This window comes from Atractosteus spatula, chromosome 3 (genome assembly GCF_055471065.1).
Source record: "Atractosteus spatula isolate fAtrSpa1 chromosome 3, fAtrSpa1.hap1, whole genome shotgun sequence".
NCBI classification, from domain to species: Eukaryota; Metazoa; Chordata; class Actinopteri; order Semionotiformes; family Lepisosteidae; genus Atractosteus; species Atractosteus spatula.
The window spans coordinates 13,924,400-13,944,545 of NC_142708.1; the positions used below are offsets into that span (position 1 = coordinate 13,924,400).

General features: G+C 35.1%; 1 protein-coding gene across 1 annotated transcript in view; it reads left to right on the forward strand.

Annotated features, from left to right (window-relative positions):
* Positions 1-1,079: 1,079 nt before the first annotated feature.
* The window catches only part of lpar1 (lysophosphatidic acid receptor 1), a 57,340-nt gene continuing 38,273 nt past the window's right edge, over positions 1,080-20,146 (forward strand). The window contains exon 1 of the mRNA XM_088911278.1: positions 1,080-1,348. The gene's annotated coding sequence lies outside the window, so the exon portion shown is untranslated. The remainder of the gene's footprint in view (positions 1,349-20,146) is intronic.

Sequence of the window (20,146 nt, forward strand, 5' to 3'; positions counted from 1 at the left end):
GTGCATATACAGTATGTAGTAGTTTTCGTCTAACGGTCTGAAGATACCTTAGCACCCGAAAAATCTATCTGGGTGGCCAAAAAAAGAAACCATAGAGATTTTTCACTGGTACACATATCCACGCTCTGGAGCAGCAGTAGGCTTTTTAGTAAACGATTACGACAACCCTTACCGTGGATCTTTTGATTTACAGATCTTTTTATCGTCGTACTTAATTATTTAGTGACCACGTTGTTTTCTTTTTAAAAAGAAATACAAAAAAGAAAATAACCACATCTAGCATTGTTAATTATTTGGTTTGAATTGCGGCGACTGCTAAATAATGCTCAATTTCTAGACAAGTTTGGTCACTGAAAACCTTATCCAAAGATACAGGATTTAAGTAGAAAAAACAAAGTGGGCTCAGCTCACAGATCTCAGAATAGCCTAAAGGGATCTACTGTTTAGACGGTCAATAATAAACAACCTCGCAGGACATGGATGTGATTTGTTGAAAAGACTGCTTTAAAGAAAACGTTATCTTAAGCGAGAAAGTAAACAAGCGCTTAGTCATCAAGCTGTCTCACTCATTAAGCAAAAGCCCTTAAGCCTGATATGTCCTTGCACTTTTACAGAGATTTAAAGCATTTTGAAAAACGCTATTCACGACACGGAATGAATGTATCGAGTTTTTGGCTTAGATAAAATAAAGATGAAGGAGAAAGGATTTTCTTTTACATTTTTTAAAATGTTCAAACGCATTGATCCTTTAGGAGTCTTTAAAACGGAATGTAAATGTTTTCACGTGTTGAAAAAAGAGCGGTGTTTTATGAAATGTGTAATATTTTTGATTAGGTAAGTGACAGTACATCATATTACTATACCAGCCTTTCCAAATCCGTGCACCCACCCCAAAAAAAAAGTTTTCTTTCTTAGTTTCCATTTTTAAGGTTTTTTTTTCTTTGCAGCAAGAAATGTGTTTGCAATTAGAGACCCGAGAGACAAGGAGTGTGAGTGTGCGCTGCTGGCGGCTGATTTGAGCGAAGTTGGTGACGTCACTCACAGACAGCCTTCTGAGCAGAGCGAGTGGCACACAGGTTCAGTATGCGAGTGGAGTTCTACAGGCTGGAAAGGGGATAGTGGTTAAATCACTTAGCATTAGTTATTCTACATGCGCTGCCTCCTCCGTCTTCTGTTCTATGGAAATACGATGATCACACTAGATATCATTAGCCTTGACTGGAAAAAAACTATCTGTTACAGTTTGGGAGAGTTTTAAAGAGGCGAAACGTCTGCAAAAGTGTTCTTTTTACTCTTCAGTTTTTGGAGTACAGTCTCAGGAGGAGATTTTGGCTTCCATTCCCAGAAGGTAAGCAAAGTCCGAACACCTCTTAAGGTGTTTTTATGTTGTTGTTGTTTTCCTATATTTTGGCACAGTGACAATAAACAGCATCTCGGGTTCTGAGTTTGCTCAAGTATTTTTTTCTAGAACTTTATCTTATAAGTATTATTAGTTATTGTTATATCACCTGTGCGTCTCGAAGTTCAATTACAAGCGACGTGAGTAGTGTCTTTCTTTAAGGTACTGTATGTATATAGGGGAAAACTTTAAATAAAGATGGTAGTCGTTTAAGTTGGAACTAAAAGGAGACTTTCTTAACTTACGCATTTTAAAACTACCATACGCTATGAAATAAAATTGATTCTGCAATCAATTACAGTACTCTGCACGGCAAGCATTTGCTCAGACCTTTCTCAACTTCCACGTTATACCTAAGGGATATATTAACTTCGTTCATCCCATACTGTGCATTGCACTCAATAGTGTGGAACTAGTAAAAATATTGATCAATGTAAAACTGAGAATCGTGAATGGAGTAGTTATTGTGATTATGGTGGTGTGGGTGACGTTTAGCAGTAATGATAAACTACAGAAGGAAGGAGTCTTTAATGAGAAAATAGTTGCAAGGAATTGCACACTGTGCAGATTTACAGTTATGATTAGAGTAGGATTTCACAGTTCAAGAAAAGAGAAAGGAGTGTTTTCTTTGCCACAGCTACTCTCTGTAAGGATTTACAATTTCTTGTAATAAACATTGTATTTGAAGGTAAGTTTTCTACAAATGCATGTTGTAATTTACTCAGGTATTGTATATTTACTTTGGGTGTTTATGAATTATGTTTCTTGCATTGAAATGGAACTAGCAAAAAAGGCGCATTATTAATATAAACTTAATTTGGATATACTTCATATGTTTAAGATAAAGTAAAGGCAATATATTGTGTTTTTTATTTACTGTAAAATGCACATAAGGAAGACTACATGTTTAATTATATTTTCAGCAGGCTAATACGAATGGATTTAAATACCTCAGAATGCATGCGGATTAGAGGTTAGCACAGTACTTGATTGCAGCTCATTGAGTGCCAGAGAAAGATGATTAAATTACTTTAAGTTTGCAAATTGTTATTTTGTATGAATGTGATGTTGTCATTTATTTTTTCGTTACACGTAGACGATAGGGGAGTTTTTTTTCCAAATGTATTTATATTACGTACTTATATTGTTCTGATATGCCGTGTCTAACTTCGAATTCCTCACATTGAACGTTTGGTACTTCAGAGCGAGTACCAGGAGAAACCACTGGGAGCGCATTTCCGTGTGAAATGTAGGCAAGGGTGTCAAACAACAGGCGCTATTTATTTGAAAAGTGAATACAATGTAACGGAGCCGCCCAGTTTCTACTTCACAGAACAGCTAGATTAAGGTGATGCTTGGATTTGCCCCTGCCTCTCCTATCAAAGACTTTCATTGATTTTTACGAATTCCATTTTGTGTTTTGAGGTCTTGGTTTATACAAGCAGTTCCAGATGAAAGTTCGTGGCGTTTTTAGGATCTGTCTGGATTTGCGTTATATGTTAAAATAGTTACACTGTGTCACGGTGGCTTGATTAATGATAACTCGATCAACTGCTGATGAGAGCTGATAAGGCTATTGACAAAAAAGAAACCTTAACACATCGATAGCATTTAGAGAAGAGTGCGAATTCCTGCCATGAACTAATGTAATTATAGTCCTATTAAATGTATATAATGATTAGACGGAAACTTTAGGTTATATGTTGAAAATTGTTTAACCCTACTAAATGTATGTTGTAAAAAATAAGCATAGTACATTTATAATGTGTACAAAACGAAATGAGCTTTAATATCTTTTTCATACATAATTTGTGTGGTGTTTTTCTTTTGGCTGAAACAGAATCCAGTACAGACTCTTAACTTTACAGGTGGGTGTAAAAACGCGGGAGATGCCAGTTTTAATTCAGACATGTAAATAAGCATTTTTAGTGGTTTTAGTTTTAGTGTGGTTTTAGTTTAGCCTACATTTTGAGACTGGGGTGTGCATGAAAGTCACTGTTTTTTGCCATAAATGTGGGCTCTGCTTTAGAAACATGTGTTGACCTTCATTCTGGAAAACACTTCTTTTTCAGACTTTACTGAATAATTCAACATTGTAATTATACAGGGAGTCAGTTGAAAAATAAGTACTTCTTCTGTAATTCTATTTTTTATCTATTGAGCACAAGAAGAATAGTCTTCTGGGCATAAATATCTTCTGTTAAGATATTGTTGTGACATGGCGAGATAAAACATTTATTTTTTATCATTGATTTTTTTCTCCTAAATGGAAAAGAGTAGAATTTATTTTATATGGACTGGAAAGTCATGCTTGATGTGACTTATACCTGCCTAAAAACCTATCTTTTATTAGCTTTTATTATTATTTTATTATTTTATCTTTTTCTAATAAGTTTAGGAAAAAAATTACAACAGATTTGCAAACACTTGATCCCTCAGATCTGCACATTGTAGCTGAACAACCTGAATTACAAAATGTTTTATATCCAAATAAAGCTGGTACTGTAGGTTACAGATGTACAGTATTACACCAAAGACAACTGTTGTCGTTTCACATTTGCAAATGGATGTATGTCCCTGATTTGTGTTAAAATGAAGGCATTGGAATAGATGCCCTTTATGTGCAATATTAGATTAGAAACAAATGTTCCTGGTTTGATTTTTAGCATTTTTCTTTTGCTTTAATTTTGATTCTTTTTCATCTGACATTTGCTTTGTTCTTTGGTTTTTACCCTTGAATTTTCATTTGCTGAGCTTAACTTTACAGTAGAAAGTTGATGTTGCACAAATGTAGCTATCAAGTATAATTGCAATAAATTCTGTTATTTTGCTGATTAGTTGTTTTTTGTAGCACCATTATGTTGAACTGACATAACATGTAAATTCATTATGGTGATTAACATTTCTTATCAACTCTGTAGACCAACATGGAGTCTGCTATGAATGTTATGGGTTAGAACCATGAGTGGCCGCCTCTGAAAGCAATGTGACCTGCACATCTGCTGCTCATGCTTTGCATGAACAGCATACTTGCATAGTTGTTTGATTCTATCACATTGCTCTCATTGAATGCCAACAAGCATGTGTCTCAATCTCTGTCCACTACAGTAGATGCAGAATGTCAACCTGCTCACCCGACAAATGTCAATATATGTCAAATAGGCTGTCCATGGTATGTAATACTGCGCTCACAAGAAGGCTGTTTTAGTGTGAGTAGCACGAAGATGTGCATTGTGTTGCTGAATTGTCATGTCAGGATTAGCCCACAAGATGGGCAATAAGTGGTGCTTAAGGGCTTGATTAATAAGGCACTGTGCAGTCAGGTTGTCATCATTCACTACAAGTTGAGTTCTTTAGTGATAAGATACTTTGTCCAAGATGAATCACACTGAAGCCTATTCAGTGTTGCACTTAAGCAGAATCATACTGAATGCCTATTGATAATGGCAAGGCATTGTGACAGATGGCCTCCTAGATCGTGGTCTATGATTGATGCACTGTGTTTAGCTGGAACATCTTGCCTGGTTAGGAACATGCTGGCTGTGAACACCCCAGATGCAATGCTCAAACCTAGTCCAGCCTCCAACATATTGATTGCACAGTGTTGTTGTTCATTTGATAAGCAGGACATATTGGAATCTTTCTCTGTTTTTCCATCTTGATGTGTATCAGGCTTGACATTCAACAGGATAAATAACCTCATCACCTGCACTCAATCAGCTCATGCTAATGAGGTACTGTAGCTCAGTGAATATGCCAGTCAAAGTCACATGAGTAATATTATTATCGGCCATGAATGATCAATTAATCTAAATTACTCCAAAATGTAAACCAGTATACTTTCTCTTTCTAAAAACATATATACATAAGTAGTGGTAGTACCATTATCACAAAACTGCCAGCATGCCCTGTGCTGTACCATGAGGGTGAATTGTGCTAAATATGTCTGTTCAATATATAACAATGCAGTTCCTATATTTTCCTTTTAAAATGGTGTTCTACGTCTTCTATATTAGCATAAGGAAAATATCCTCTTATAATTATTTTGTTCCTCTTTCTGTGTCGTATAAGAACAGGCTTTGAAATTTAAAATGCTTGTGATACAAAGCTTTAGTTGATTAAGAAAATGTGAATGAACCTGACATTTACAGTTTGTGCCAACTAACTGAAGCAACATAAATATTTTATGAGCAGTTAGAGAAGTTATTATTAAATGGTTTCTTTCATATCCAATTTCGTTTTACATTCTGTAGATCCATTTATGCTTGGCAAAAATGTGAAAAGTGTAAAAAAAGGTGTGACAAGAAACACATTTTGTTTTCTGATGTCAAATGTCTAAAATGTGGAGAATTTCCTGTTTCACACAGCAAATATAATACTGGCATAGAGGAAGCATGACTAGATGTAAGACTATGTGAAATATACAGAATATATGAAAGTTAAAACAAGGGGAAGTCCTACGGTCTCATTTGGTTTCTAGTAGTTGACAGATCTTAGGGTCTTATTTAAGTATAAACCCGTTAGGTCTTTCAGTACAATTAGGCCACCTTTGCAATTTATATAATAAATCTCAAGAATGCAGGCTTAAACTGCTTGTAAAAACCTAAAGGAAAGCTTGTTTGATTATGAAATGCAGGGTTTAAAACCAACATGTGCTGAAAAAAGGTTTGGGTGTGTTCTTCACTAGGGTATGGACTGCATTTATGTTTGGAAGATTATTATCAGTTGCTTGAAGAAGTGCTTCAGTTATTGTTTGAACATATTTTGTGAAAATATTTTTTTAATGATTTCTCAAAAGCATTTTTCCCAAAATGAAGATTTTACATTTTTACTGGGTCTATATTATATGAATACTTTCTTTGTAATTATTTTATCGATATATTTGGTTTAGGTAAAGAACTGCAATGCATTAATGCTGGTAGTACCTTCTCAGTCTCAGTTTGGGGATTTTTTTCGGTCAGTGCTCCTGGGTTTTTGTAAATGCTGTATTAGGTATTAGATGTATTTGGATACCAGTAAAAAGTTAAATTAATAGATTCGAATTTATCAAGTTCATCTTTCAGCTCAATATGAAAACCATGCACTGCTTTGATTTTTAACCTTAAGCTGTTTATACAAAACAAGTTATTTAATCTGATTCACAGATCTTTCTTGTTTCCCAAAGCCAGAACCACTGACCAGCTGCATCAACACCTCTTGAAACATTAGCATTGGAGCCAACTATGCAGTCTCCTGTGTTTTATGTTTTTTATTTTGTTAACTCTGAATAGCTTACAGTTTTCTCATACCTCCATTCTATTAAATAAGATCATTTATCCTTTGTGAATTGCTGTGTCTGGCATATTGTGATTCTTCTCACTCAGCACATTCACAGTTAAACATTATTGCACAAAATGGGATGTACATAGATTGGAATGAGCCTTACTGTGGAAGATCAAATAAACTTCTTCATAAGCTTATAATTGGTATCCCATTGGAAAACACAGTCAACCTGTTCTGTAGAGAAATAAGCATGCTGTATGCACTTGCCTACTGTGGTGGTAGTTTGTTTTGGAAGTATAAAGAGCTTTACGTGCATAGCCCACTCCACTAATATGTATTTTAGGAGTTTTGATGTGAAAATGTTGGTGGTAAAGTAAGTACTTCTAGATTGTGTGGTGTTATTTAAGTGTAAGGCCAGTGTGAGTTTAGCAAAAGTGGTATAGTACACTCTATATTGCAAAACTATGAGCTTAATGATTAGGAATATTATCAGTATCACTGTAGTTATCTGATATTAGGCCTTGATATAACACATTGCAAAGCTGTTGCAGAAAAAAAGTTACCCCATAGGGAAATATTTCATTTTTGTTTGCAGCAAAACTGCCCAAAAAGATTCAGAAGTACTTAGTGAAACGCTTTTTGAAAGACATCTGTTGAGCAATTGCGCAATAACAAAACCTGCTTTGATGCTACAACGTCAAGAAAACAAAAGAGCTCAACAGTTCTGTTTGTTTATAATGCTGTGAGTTGAATGCAAGCATGGAAAATGTATCCTAACATCTGTCAGTGCTTGAAGCCTTGATCAGCATTGTGATCAAGGACGTGGCGGAAAGTGGAATAAGAGAAAAAAGATTTCCTGTTTCTTCTTTAAAAATATATTACAGATACTGATGAAGTAGTTCTGGTATATATCTGATGTCACTCATACAGTACTTATCCTCTATGAATTTGAAAAGCAGGCCGGCGATGTGGCACAGTGCTAAGCATTACTGTCTCACAGTGCAGTGGCCCTGGGTTTAATTCTGCACCTGGGGTGCTATCTGGTGGAGTTTCTCCATATGTTTTCATGGGTTTACCCACGTTATTCTAGTTTACTCCCACAGTCCTAAAATATATTGATAGGTTAATTGGCTTCTTGGATGATTGGCCCTTTTGTCAGTGTGATGAACTGGCATCCCATTCAGGGTGTGCCCTGCCTTGTGTTGGTTGCTTGCCAGGATAGGCGTAGGCTCTTCTGTGACCCTAAACTGGAAGACAGAGTTAGAAAAATGGATGGATATTATTAAAAAAAACTAAGCAAAGGGGCAAAATGTGTGGTGTCTTCATTGTATTATGGAACATTCTGATTTTGCTGTTAGATTTCCTTTAATTATGTGTAGAGAAACCAACATATAAAATGCATAGATTGCCTAAAGTGATATGTAAAGCACATTCTTCATTGCTAGCTGGCAGCGTTCCTCATAAATGAAAGACATTGGTCTGACATGAAACTCGAGCACCGGTGTCTGTTGTATATTTTAAAAGAAAAGATGGTCTTTTTGGGGATGTAAAAATAAATACATGGAAGGGTTACAGTGAAAGATCTAATTTTTATTAAATTTTAATTTTAAATATGATGAAGAGGTGCTTGATATGCCTGCAGAAAATGTTAAAGCACACATCCCATTTTTGCATATTTTATCTCCACAGTGCGAAATGACAAAGTGTTGCAAAACACAACTTGTGAAAGGATAGGGGGACCTGTGGCTTCTCACACAATAAGGAAGATTGTAAAATGTCTGTGTGTTGGGCAGCTGAAGGTCCCTTATGTCCTACTATACAGCAATTGTAATTTTCACTAACAAAGTGGTTTTTAATCCCCAAAACTCTTTTTCTGGGCACCTTCAGGTAACAAAAATGGGGATTTTGCCTGGGGGCATTTGACATTTGTGTCCAAATTTAGTGAAGAATTCCAAAATGAACAGTGAGCGAGTCCTCTGACAAATCAAGTATCTCCATAACAAGGCAACAACCTCTTTTATATTTTGTATATAATATATATATACACAATTAACAAATTATAGATTGTTGCAGGTAGGTTTCTATGTTTAATACTTTACCCTTAACATAAAGAGAAACTCTTTGAATCGATTGGTTGCAAGCAATCAAACCACCATGATAGACTGTGAATGATTTCCCATAATTATTTTTAATAAAGCCCAGTCTTTCTTGCCTGTTCTGTTGTGCGTGCTTAAACGGATCCTGGGCTTGCATGTTTTAATCATGCTATAACAATGCCTCAGCTTCATGGAAAAGCACAAGTACAATGCTGTTGTTGCTGGCTGAAATGTTGCAATATATCACTAGGGCTTTTAAGACTTCTCCATCGTCAGTCAATACACTCCTGGAGCTCTTGTAACTTGACAGGAAGCAAGACATGAGTAACTTGTGTCACCAAGTCAACCATGTGTAAAGATCAGTACAGTTGTTCCCTGGTTACACCCCTAGCACACAACCTGGTTGGATTTTGTATGCTTGGAGAATTGGAGAATTTCTTTCTAGTAGAAAATGCCATAAAACCAGCTTGTAAGTAGTGTTTGCACAACTAAAACATTTGTCTTTTTCAAAGTTATGTTAATTACATCATTAACTACTGTACTTTTCTTATTTACTGTTTATTAAAAAAATAAAAATAAAATAATGTTTATTACTTGATTGGAGAATAAATTGGTGGTACTTGCATGCAAGGGAAGCACCGAAATGCAAATCTTGTTTCTTGAAAGCAGTGTTTTTGCAGGCCTTATAAGATGTTGTAAGAGTATCGAACAAGCTATCCGGTTCTTTTGTTGAAGTTGATACTTCCTGACTTTTTTTAGAAATGACTGGATGAGATGTATGGAATAATTCTCTACTAAGTACCAAACATGCTAAATGGACTACATGGTATACTCCATATTTGAACCTTTTCTAATATTTTTTATAATATTAAAACATGAATTGTAGCTGTATTTCATTAGCCACTTTCCTTCATTCTGCTCTCGGAGTCATTATGTGGTTTTCCTCACATACATATTCATACTAAAGTATATTGGTCCACTATATTAATCATTCAGTTCCTAAAATTAATAAAGATCCACAGATATGACTAATTTTTAAAGTCTTGTTTGTATGTGATTGGGTTGTTTTTTGTGTCTCTATCTATAAATTCTCGTATTACACTCTTCTGTGTAGCTTGTTGTTTGACAGGGATTTAGGAAGTTTATTATCACCTTTACTTGAGAATAAGTGATAATACCCTTACAAATCAAGTGTATAAAAACATTACCTTTATGAATACATTTCATTTATTTGGTTATTGTATTTCAAAGTCAATTTAGTGCATCGATGAATATATTGTTTTGTTCTTATGTTTGTTCAAGGGTTTTCTGTTTAGATATTTGCCAATAGTAATATAAGCAAGGTACTTATATTTTATCTGGTCAAGGCTTCTTTCTGTACAGACATTTATTTAATATTAATTTGCTCATATAAAAAAAATGGTGGATCACTAACTTTGGCCAGGGAAAATAGGCTCAAAACCTAGTTTTCAATGTCTCGTAACTTGTAAAGCTTTGTATAAAGAATAAAATGAGGATTTTTATATTTGGAATATACATTCCAAGCACTCTTGGGGAAGTGTCATAGTAGGACAGAGCTCTGATTGGCAAAACAACTGTTTAAAGACATCTGAGTAGGTGAAAAGATGCACATACCTGCTCTCTTTTCCATGCATTTTCAAAGAGCACATCAAAAAGAGTGTTAATCCCATCACTGTGTGGGATTTCACCTTGTCTGCCGGGGGATGGGATTTATTGCCTTCTGATTAGGTCTGTGTAGAAGCTCTCTTAGATCTCTGATCTGAGGTACCTGTGATAATCATAATAAAACACAACTGAAAGAAAAAATAATCTGTGCCGTTGCCTTAATTTAACAGTGGTGGAAAAAACCCATGACAGTACCAAGTAAATTTAAATATGTTAATTATAATGAATTACAAGTCTTTACAACCTCTGGGTGCTGGGCCATGACCCACAATATATATTATACATTGACAAATCAACGTCTCTCCTACAAAATTTCAGGGAAAATATTTGACATAAAACTTTTTTTTGTGTTGCAGAATTGTTCAGTTTGAACATTTTTTTTTGCGATGACACTGAAGACTTATGCCCTAAAATTATTCTTTGGAAAGATCAGTGACTTGGCATGTTTTTTTCCTTTGTCTGGTATTTGCAGAGATACAAGCTAGCTGACTGCATGCTTTCTAATCTCCTGAGGGTATTAACAGATAATCAGCTAGAACGCAGTGTTTCGACTTCAGTCTTGGCTTTGGATGGCAAAAGATTTGAGCGTCTGCCTGTTTGTCTGAAGGAGCTGGCATTCACAAAGTGCATTTGGTTTCATAACACTTTGGTGAAACAGTTTTGTTTTGCAGAAGAATTAACACTTAGAAAGAAAGTTAACAGCTGAAAGGAAGCTAGGGGACTTACTAAATTTTTCACTAGTTATTAAATGATTTTTATGTCTGAAAAATGGCTTTTAATTTTCCAAGATAACTTTGACAGGTGACAACATCCCTCTTCAACTCAAATCTGTTTTGAAGAAAAGGCTGAACAGCTATGCTTGTGAAGTCAGCATTACATTCCCCCCACTCATTGAAGTTGTCTGTAATGTAAACATGGAAAACTTGGGAGAACTGAATTACAGATGTGATTTATTAATAGGAAATGTATAATTTGGAAGTCCAAGAATTAAATGAATTAAAAATCTCTGTAGTAACTTGGACATAAGACTTCCACAACTTAAGATACCTGCTATATCTGAATTTAAAATAACAAAACTCTAGTGTTGGATTGCTTAGGTCTTAAGGTTACAGCATGTTTTTAATCTGTTTTACTTAAATAAAATAGCACTAAATATGCCAATAGCTTGTGTATTTCAGGATATTCATCAGGTGTTTTGCTTATAGTATATAATGCGGGAGTGTTAGTTTACTGTTGTTGAAAGCTGCGGGACTATCATGTCTTGCTTCGCTTTTTGAGGAAGTAATTTTCCATAAGAATACATCACGTACTGGCTAATTACAAATGTCCCATAAAACCTAGCTCCACCTATTCTGTAACTGAAGCATTGAAGCACAAGCTTTGTTACAATAGGTGAGTGTTCTCTCTTAAAAACTTAACCCATCATTAACATAAACCCATCCTCGGTAAGTCTCTTGTTCATGTGCATCTTGGCAATTCAAATCCTTTGCTGAAAACACAAAAGTACAAGGTAATATTACTCCCTGGACAAAATACCTGTTCTGCACACATATCTTTAAATGTTTAAATTGATTTTAAAATCCATTAAAGGTGCATTTTAGAATCCATTAAATCCACTTAATATGAAAGTGAATGAAATTAACATGTTAAGGGATAGATTTGATGCAATATTCACCAAAATTGGGCGGAGAGGTGGCTCTGTGGCTAAGGATCTGCGCCTGTGGCTGGAAGTTTGCCGGTTTTGTGGCTGGAAGTTTGCCGCAGCTGGGAGAGGAATCCTACTCCGTTGGGCCCCTGAGCAAGGCCCTTAACCCCAGCTGCTCCAGGGGTGCTGTACAATGGCTGATCCTGCACTCTGACCCCAAGCTTCTCTCCCTGTCTGTGTGTCTGTGTCTCATGGAAAGCAAGTTGGGGTATGCGAAAAAGACAAATTCCTGATGCAAGAATTTGTATATGGCTAATAAAGTGATCTTATCTTATCTTAAAATTAACTAGAAAGGCCCATAAGTGATCATTTTTTATGTGTTTGAGGGTGTGCAGTTTCAATATTGAGCTCTTCCTGCAATGCCTGTAAGACAAAAACCAGCTAATAAACTGCTAAACCAGTGTTCACAAGGTGAGCATATAATTTCAACAGCAGTTCACCTTGAGATAATTTAACATTGAAGTTGTATTTGATCCATGCTTCTTGCGATTCTTGAGCAACGTTCGTATAGTGACATTAACTTCATTTTATAAGGCATCAGTTAGGGAATTATCCAACGAATAGGGTGATTGCTCCTTTGTCCTTTTATAATCATTTCATTAGGCTGATTTGATCAGTGAAATGGTTTTAAACTTAACCGCAGGATAAATTGCTGTCATTCAATGTAACATTTATCAAAATGTAAAAATAACCAATGCCATTATTCAAAAAGGAATGTTTCAGCAAATTCTTATTTGAATTCTGTGAGCTTTTATATTTTTTTATACTCCTTTGCTATTAGATTTGTCTTTCTAAAGGATGCATTATTTAGTTTCTGTTGCAAATAAAGTATTTTATGTGCATGATACGTACAATATGAATGCAAAGGTGTACTTATAGTGTTTCCTTCATGTTGCATAAAATAGTTATGTTCTGTGGCTGCAATCTGCACTGAACTTCATTGCAAAATACAATATTTCCCTTTGCCCCAACAGTCTGTACAATGTAAGAAAATAAATCCACTATATTCTGATAATAGAACAGGATTCTTTGTGGTTGATTTCATTTTATGGCTAAGAGCCCTCAGAACATCAGTGAAGCTCTAGAAAAAACTCTGTACTGCATATCTTCAAGCCAACTGTTTTATGTCAGTAAGGGTTTCATTTGCTTTGAACAGAGTTGCCCAATAACTCACCTGCATCTTGGAATTTATTTGAGCCAGGAAAATCTCAGAATGTCAAAACAATGGTTTAAAGAAAGAATGTTAAATTTAACCACTAACTGTTCAGTTGTTAGAAAACATCTTTTAGAATAAGTTCATATTTTATGTAAAATTAAAGATAACTTATTTAACTTTATCTTTCAATATAACCCTAAAAAAATATTGCATTAAGGAATGGATTCGGTATATTTTTGTCAAATGTCTAGCAGGACTGTTCGCAAATTATAAAATAAATTGAAGCATAACATTTTAATAAAGGGAAACTGATGAGATTGTTTGCTTCAACCCTTGGCTGCTTTTTTCTTGTTTTACAATGTTCCCATTGAGAAATGATAGTGTGTGTAATTGGGATTAATGTGAATGATAAAATGCTCAATTTTATTGTGAAGAAATCCTAACATCTGTGTCCTATGTGATGAACGCTGTACCGAAATCGTGTTTTATTTTAGCAATTAGATACTTTGATCTAAATTTCAAGCTGGTAAGCTGTTTATAAAGGTTAGGAACTGAATGAAAATGATTTTTTTTTGTACTGAATTGTTTTCATTATGCTACCATAGAAAGGAGTATGTTGGTTCTTTTAAAAATTAAAACTAATGATCAAATTTAAATGAGGTACTTTTTTCCTGACGTACAGTATAGATACAACTTCTCCTTATTTACAGTTAGGTGAGGTAGTTCCTAAATTAGATTAAATGAACCTCTGTATAATCTGGTACATTTACTATGTGCTTTGGTGCACAACAAAGGAGTTCTCAGAGATGCTTCTTGTTGTTTTAAGAAGGCCCCTGTGTCCGCATTGGCAGCATGGGTGCTAGTGTCCTGCAATGTGTTAAAGAAATCTTACTTTCCTTTCAAAGCCTTTTTCCAGTAGGAGCGTCTGGAGTTACCCATTAGGTGTGTCTGTTTTTTCTCCACCATGGGTATCAGGCAGGCTTTCTCTTTCATATTGTTGTGTGAGAGGTCAAGGGAGATCAGGGACATGTGAGTGGAATGTCTTATGGAAATAGTTTTCACTCCCCATTTTTCAAGCATTCAGCACACAGAGAAAAATGCATAATTCAATTGTGATAATACATTTTTGACACTGCAAATTTCTGTTCTTGGTAGGGAGCACATACAGTAGTTTATGTATGTTATATGTTAAATGTTTATGCTACTCATGTTTATCTTTGTGAAAGGAAAATGCTGGCGATTCTTGATTTGCTTTACAGTTTTGATGTTTTGTGTAAACTGAGCTTTAAAATATTGAATCTTAGTGATATTAAATACTGAATAATATAACTTAAAGTGTTATGTTTAAGGGCCTGCACAATACAGTATTATATCTGATGAATGCAATTTAGTTTCCATTTATCCTCTGCATTCATAGAAATTGTTTAATTTCAGTAAGTGCAACAGATTTGCTAGGAGTTCTGATTGATAGAACAATTTGAAATTATAAATTGACGCTATTAAACCAAGCACCATTAAGTCAAAGGTTTATTTTTTCCAGTAACAAGCGTAAGGATTATTGATGTTAAATGGATTTTATTCCAGAAAGCATGAAAGCATTTTAGTCATTAGCCTTAGTTTTTTCTTGGATGTGTTGTTGTTTATATATTTTTACATGTGTAATTCAACTTCTCTCTTTTTGTTAAAATCAGCTGAAAAATTGCATTTAATAAGTTTAGTAAGTGTTTATCCAATTCTTACTTAAAATTCTGGCAGTTCCAGAAACTACAGGACAACTTCACCTCCGTTAGAAAATGTGCTGTATTGCCCATAATGATCTGTAAAAAGGTAAACAGCAAATGTATCATTGTTATTATTAAATTGTATTGATGTGCCACCGAAAAAAGGTTTTTATTCAAACCTTTCTACAAACAAAGCTTTTCCAAGATTGTTCTACAAACATTCATTTTCAGCTGTCCTCATCCAGTCTGTTTATGCAAACCTAATGGTTCATGCATTTTCATGTATTCATCCACATCTATGGATCTTAAGATTTGACATTTTACAGTGTTTTATCTTTTTTTTTAAAGAAATCCCAAACATTTGACCAAGTCCATCTTTCAGTTGTGATTATTTAAAGTTCCTGCTCAGAAACATTAGAACATACATTAATGCTTTTTTCAAATGCGGGTGCATAGTGGCTTCATATTCCCTTCGTAACTGCTGCACGACATCATATCACATGCATTATGCTTTACAGAGACATGTACAAATGACATAACGTGTGCATGATCTTTGCACTTTCTTGTAGTTTTCACTTGTCTTCAGGTTTGTGTTTCACAGGTTCCTCTATATGAATTGGCTTCCTTTTTTTCTAAACCATCTAAAAAGATTGTTCTTTTTTCCTTTCAGAGTAGGAAACCCTTTTGAAGACGCTACCTGGTTGCTCTTGCATTGTGCAACATGTAGTAACATTGTGAGTAGACACAAGACAAAACACATTTTGAGGTTTATTACCAATATCTCTCAGTGCTGTCATTTCTGACATTTTTTTTTCTCTAAATACATAGATGGGCCAGTTTTTCTCTAGCTTCCCATGGAAATTTTGGCAAGGTGGTACAGCATGTTAGTGCAATACAAATGGCATAGTTTACACGTTCCTTATTTCTAAATGTCAGCTGTAATTTTAGAATAGAATCTTTATTGCCACACGACCGTGTTGGTACAGCTTTGCTACAGACATATAACTGTTACAATAACATACAGAATATAAATCCAGGACCTGAATACACAATATACAAAAAAAATACAAAATTGATGCCAAGCTGATACTCTGCAATATAAACATCGACAAATCAGTGCAATTTAAATGTGATACAGGTCATAAAGCACACTACTACATTTTTGATGGTTTGAGCACATAGAGGAGCAGATTTATGTTTGCAGACAAAACAAAAAATATAAGATATTTAGATGTTTTCAAGCACAATATAAAAACTGTACATAGGATAATGTTTACATTTTGTTAACCTTCTTAAACTACTTCATACTTTGTCATAATGTTTTCTACCCTTTCATGCTTTAAACAGCACAGTTTCATGACTTCTAGATATATGTTTCATTTTCATTGATAGATTAATGAGGTCTGTCATAATGTAAACAGATTAATAAAGTAATAAGAAGGGAATACTTTAAGTTATGATAAACGTTTTCTGAGGTTAATTTCTCTTTATTAACATAATGCACATTAGCCAGGGTGGATACTGTAACAAGACACTCATGCAGCACATTTTAGGTTTGCACTGCTTAAGCTGTTATAATGCACCCTGTATGTCTTGAAATGAGAAACGTTCCCTGTCATCTTCTTGCACAGAAGTTACTCTCAAGCGGTGGTTCTTCTTGCTTTTCCTCTGGGAACCCTTAGTCAACTATTCTTTATTGTACCTGAGCTCTAAATTGCCAATGGTATTTGATGGCTTTCATTGATCTGCTTGCATTGATTAGATTAATAGTTTTCTTGTTTTCATAATCGGTCTCAGTGCTGAATTTTGAAAATGTTTCCAACAACCTCAGCATACAGAACTTTAAAGCAATTTCCCCTAAGCATGCTTGCCCTTATTTCTAAGTAAATAGCTACAGTATTAAGAAGTTATCAATTTATAATCATAGACACAGGATAAATTTACAGTATCAGACATTGAATGGATAGAGAAGTCTATCTAGCTACTGTGGACAGAACTTCAATTCCTTGTAGGTCGGATATGTACACAAGTGTGATATTTTAAAGAAGCCAAATACCATAGTATTTGGAAGATGGGAGGTGGGAGTGAAAATCCGCATGAACACTGGGAGAACATACAAACTAAATGCACATGGCTTCCTAGTACAGAATTGAAATGAGAACCCTAAAGCTGTGAGGCAGCCACACATAGTCACCATGTCACAGGGTCATCTTGATGGTACTCTGTTAAATGGAATGAAAAATGTAGGGAATAATGTAATAATGTATGCCTGGGATGAGATAACTGTAATTTTAAAAGTTGGTAAAATAGGAGGAATGAAAAACTGTTGTTACACTTGTCCTGTTTGTCTAGTTTAGTAGTAACTATAAATGCCACACATCTTTTTTACTTAGTCATAGGATGATTCAAAACCTTATGAATGGTGACAAATTTCTGGTTTAAGTTCAGGAAATAAAAGTGCAAACCAAACGTCGCTCAAGTCATTCAGAAAATATGCTTTTTATATTTTGTTCACATTGCCAGATTTTACAGTCTCCTCTGCCTATATTATTTGCCTACTGAAATACTGTTGTTGATTGTCTTTCAGGAGGGCTAGAAATAGCCAAAACATTTCTAGTCTCTTTTTGTCTAAGAGACAACTAATATATACTAATTTGTTAGATAACTAATATAATCAGTTATCTTGTGTGTTTGATTGACATGTTTGTGTAATGAGGACTGGGTACCCTGGTCAAGCTGCTCTAGAGCACTTCATTTAGGCAGAGGGCATCATGTACTGTGGCACTATGATGTGGATTTGTGTAATGTATGGAGTCAGTCCTACAAAATTTGAAAATGTAAATTTGAACTGCACACTAAATTGAATTGAATGGTATCCAATTATCGGTAGTAAATCCTCCATTAAATGTTGTTTTTTTATTTTCTATAGCTTTGTCTGTAAAGTGTTATTCAAATTTGCCTAATTGTTAGTTTAAATTACAGAGTAACAAGTTTAATATAAAACTTAATAGTGAAGGAAAAACTGATATGATAGTGCTTTGAAATCAGTCTTATTCTTAGACATTTATATGTAGACTAAACCAAATAAAGGAATAACTACACTGATGTACTTTGGACATGTTAAAATAAATGTTCAGTGTGAGTCAACTGTCTACTCAAAAATAGCATTTAACAATCTTTAATTCAGTTGATAAGATTCTTCCATAACTTCATCACAACAGCTGAAGGTAAAATATAAATGAGCAGCCTCTGTGAAGTGTGATGGATTAGCTACATCTACCAGTCAAATCTGTCTGACTCTCAGGTGATTATGATAAATGGAAACCTTTGTTAACTTTTCTGGTTTTGTACATATTTTCTTGTTAACTTCTAAAATGAGATTAGGACATGGTTATATACCCAAGAATGGTTATAGGTGAGAGTAGGCCATTTGGCATTATGCCATTTTGTAGTCAGGTAGCTAATTGATTCAGGGACCTCATCTAGCCATTTCCTGAAGGGAGCCTGGCTATCAGCTGCAACAACATGGCTGGGTAGCTTGTTCCATAATCCCACAACCCAAGTTTCAATACCCTCATAAGATGGCTTTTCAGTAAAGAGGTTGAATCACATCCTTTAGTACTTTTTAGACCCGATAAAATAAATACTGTACAAAAAAAATCGATTCTGTGCAATTGAAGTTTGGGGGAGTAATTAATAATAAAGACGTTTTGTGGACAAGAATCTGGTAGTTCTTAATTTACATTGTGTACAGTCACAATTTTGACAAGTACATTTGTGGTGAAGGCCGACCCTTGAAACACAGAATGCAACACTGACAGACCACACTCAAATGCACAAGTGTTAAGGCGATACTCTGACTCACTGTGTCTTTTGAGGGGAATCCCTCCGGGCTCCGAGATGTACTGGTGGTCCCCTTTCAGAGAAGCTGCACAGTCCACTATGCGGTTGCTTGTCCTTCAGAGCTTTTAGGTAGCACAGTCACTTTAATTCCTCTTCCTTCTTAAGTCAGGCTCTGGAAGTTCAAACAGGTCAACTCATCTCAACTACTCCCATATCTCTTCATTTATTATTGTACTGGCTATATTATTGTTATAGTCTTATTATAATATTGGGTTTATATTGAGGGTTCATTTCTTATTTTTGAAACTTTTTTCACAGTAGTCTTAGTTTGCAACAATGACAGCTGTTTTGCACAGGGAGAATGAAGAATGGAAAATGGAAAGACTGGTGCATGTCTTGGAGACATCTCTGTAAGTCTGCAGTTTCCTTGGAAGTCTCAGGAGTCTCTGTTTAAGCAGCTGTGCCCGAGAGCTCTGGCCAACTAATCCCAATTCTTTCCCAGAGTCACTCTGCCATCTTGATTCCCTCAAGCAGTGTCACAGTCGCAGCAGCTAGTGATATGACCTGGTCTCTAAGACATGACCTCTGGGCCTTAAAACTCAAATTGTGTTGGGAGCGAAAACCTTTCCTGGTTCAGCTACTCTTGAGCCCTTAAATATTTGATCCTTAGGTGAAATATTTAATCTGCAGAATTTCTTTCTTTCCTTCATATAGTCCATTAAAAACTAGTGAGATAGAGCTGTCCTTTGATTATAAAGGCAATATTCTCATTGAATTAGACTACACTGAGGTGTAGGGATTTCTGACATTAGTCTTCAGCAAGGAAGGAAGCATCATCAGTGTTCAGCACTTTACTCTATATGTTCATGACAGGTTCTGGTTTGACAGCACTCCAGTTCTGCCTTATTATACAATCATTATGTAACACTGTAAAGTGGTTCAGATGGGTAGCTGCATCAGCAGGCGTAGGCTGCAAAGGAACAAGTAATAAGTTTATTCCGTGCTGAAAAGAGAAGAAAGAAAACGCAATGTTTCGGCTGTTTCGGAAGAAGGCTCCACAGCCGAAATGTGTATTCTTTCTTCTCTTTTCAGCATGAAATGAACCTATTACTTGTTCCTTAACACTGTAAAGTGGTTGTCTTTCATGCCCTTTTACCATATTAAAGATGGTAATCATGTAGTTTTTTAACTACATAGATTTAAAACTATCTGAATATGCAAATTCAATTCATATTGAAACTGTGAAGAAAGCATGATAAAAGAATGCTTTCTCAGAAA